A 2962-nucleotide genomic window follows, 5' to 3' on the forward strand; every position below is an offset into this window, starting at 1 on the left:
TAATTTTGGGCTCCCAAAAGAAATTTACATCACCATTTACAGATGCATTATTTTAGACTCATTGTTTCCTAAATAGGTTTTTTTACTCGGTCGGTATTTTCGAAAATCGGCGCTTCCGCTACCCACTGAAAAAGTTGAATACCAAACGAATTTTTTGAATTTTTTAAAAAAATATAGGGCAGTGCGGGATGTGTGGTTCAAACCTGCGAGCTCACGAATTAGAGAAAGACACGCTGACCACTAGAACAGGCACACCGTTCTGTAAAATGGGGCTTAAAATTTTATATATATGGAAGCAAAAAAATATTCAAAATTCATTTGAAAAATTCGGCCGAAACAAATCCAAAAATTCCAAGATTTCCTGATATCATGGGATCTTGTCCAATATCTCTCCAACATTCACAAATGAGCTTGTCCTCATCCTTTGTGTATGGCTTCATCCGAATGCTTTGGTGCTTCTTCCTTTGCACACTAGCTTGGGTTGTGAACTCGTCGGGGTAGCATTACATGGGCGGTTCATTCCTTTGATCCATGCCCGATTGTTTCCCTTTGGTTCTGCCCATCCGTTTGTTTGGTCCTAGCTGCCTGCATGGAGCCGCGGCTGACCTCCAGGATGATTCCCGGTGCAGCTATGGCCATATCGAGCAGTGGAGGGGCGGGAACCTGCTCGAATTGATGCAAATCGAGCGGCGACGAATTGACAATCTGCAGCGGCGATGCAGGCGGTTGTAGACATTCGAAGTGGAGGGAATGGGCAGCTGGCTCGGGTGCGGACAAAGGACTCGCGGCAGCGGCGAGATCCATCCGAAATTGACATCGGGTGGTGGTGAAACTTCCGCGGGGCAATTGGCTTTTGCGTAGTTGCGTTTTCATTTTGCAGCAACAGGTAGCGGGTTGCGAATATGGAGGAGCTGGGGCAAAATTTTGGGCTCCCAAATTTTTGTCGATCATCATTTATCTTTTGCGGGTTTACAACATCGTTTACAGACATGTCATCTTTGGGAGCACTATTTTGAACTGTCTTAAATGGCCGTTTTTAGGCACGGCGGCATTTTTTCAGCATTGTTGGAGATGCTCTTTCTTTTTACGGGTTTATAAAAAAAATTGATGGGTTGGTAGAGATGCTCTTAGTAGAAATTGAATTATTCGGTTCCATTTTTTTGTTAGTGAAATATATATTTGGTTTCGTTTTCTGTTTTCCACTTCTTTTTTTGAGGATTTCTCTCTCTCTCTTACGAGGAATCTCTTGTGTTCACCTCAAGTCCCTTCGCCGCAACTTTTCTAGGGTTGACGGTTGAGCTTATTCCCCAACTCTCCCTTAAAAAGGGGCTCATTCCCCAACTCGTCGTCTCGTTCCTCTCAGCCAGAGCAGCTGGCGGCGACCATGGCGACGCCTCTCCTCCCCGGCCTTCCAGATGAGATCGTCACCTGGGAGATCTTTGTCCTCCTGCCCCCCAAATCCCTCCTTCGCTGCCGCGCCGTCCGCTGCGCCTGGCGCTCCGCCACCTCCACCCGCCGCTTCCTCCTCGCCCACCATGCGTCCATGCCCGCCAGCCCAACCTCCCCGTTTTCACCAGCAACCACTGCCGTGATGTCCTCGCCTTCGACCACCGCTCCGCCGCCGACGCCCAGCTCCATTCCGTCGCTCGGCTTGATGGCGACTTCTATCTGGAGGCCTCCTGCGACGGCCTCCTCCTCCTCTCCAAGGTTGACTTGGAGACGGGCTCTCGCACCTTCGTCTCTGTCTGCAATCCGGCCACCCGTGAGCATGCCATCCTCGGGAAATTCTCGAACTTCTTCATCTTGGGGATGTACCCACACCGACCAACGGGCGAGTACCGGCTGTTACTGAAACGGTCTAGCTACATTGGCTTGCCTAAAGGTCACCAAGTTGGCTGTTTTGTCTTTCCGTTTGGCTCCGACCAGTCACCGAGGTACATCGGGTGGTCGGAGATGGAGACGACATGCTTCAGTGTCACCCCTGCTGTCCGGATTGGAGATAGCCTGCATTGGTATCCAGTGTATTATTCAACAAACAACTCATTCCCAATTACAATTGAAAGCGAACTGGTAATAGTATTCGACACCATAGCGGAGTTGTTCGAGCACATGCGTGCTCCAATTGTTCCCAATCCCACCAGCTCGTTTTTGTTTGAGATGGACGATACGCTCGGCATGTATAGGCGTATAGCCAGAACCATGCCACAAAAATTGTTGATATATGGGTGTTGCAGAATTATGACACCCAGGTCTGGGACTACAAATACCGAGTCGACTTACCAGTTGCAGAAATCAGGGGGAAGCTTGAAGTTGGTGATCGCCTTTGGGGAATGGAGTTTGTTTCGGTGGATGGTGGTGTGCTCCAGCTGGTCAGGATTGATCGCTGGCTGCTTCAGGTTGACAGTGGTGGCAAATTGATTGCCAGTTTTAATCATGGTCGCCGAAGCCTCATTGAGACCGGACATCGGCTCAAACAAAGTCTTGTCGAGCATACCTTCTTTCCAGCTCTACAGCGTTATGCTGTGAACGCTTCACCTTTTATCTGAAAGCTGTTGAGGGAGGTGGTGCTTCTTTCTACCTAGCTGTCAAATCCTGGTGAGCTTCAATACCTATAAATTGGATCAAGTATAAGCCTGCTAGCTTCTTCTTTTTGTTTTGATGTATGTAAAGTTGTGATCCGAGGCTCTGACTGTCATGTTTTTGCATGAAATCTAAGCTTGTGTTGGCACCCTTTCGGGCTGAAGTGACTATGGTGTGTATCGATGCTAAAACCAACTAATCTGCTTTCATGTCTCTGTTTTATTGGGTGAGGACTTTTCTTTGTTTTATTTATCTAGTGGTCCTCCTAGTACTCAACTGTTAGCAATTTATATGGCTCATGTCCCTCTTCTATGAACTAAATAACTGACTTTACCTTCTTATCTGGTGATCTTCTTAATAGTCAATATTTGGGGTGTTTTCT

The 2962-nt window shown here is 47.8% G+C and overlaps 1 pseudogene; it reads left to right on the forward strand.

The window, feature by feature from the left end:
* The first annotated feature begins 1384 nt into the window (after positions 1–1384).
* LOC119280001 lies at positions 1385–2546 on the forward strand (annotated as a pseudogene).
* Positions 2547–2962: the final 416 nt, after the last annotated feature.

Source organism: Triticum dicoccoides, chromosome 3B (assembly GCF_002162155.2).
Source record: "Triticum dicoccoides isolate Atlit2015 ecotype Zavitan chromosome 3B, WEW_v2.0, whole genome shotgun sequence".
In the NCBI taxonomy this organism is placed as follows: Eukaryota; Viridiplantae; Streptophyta; class Magnoliopsida; order Poales; family Poaceae; genus Triticum; species Triticum dicoccoides.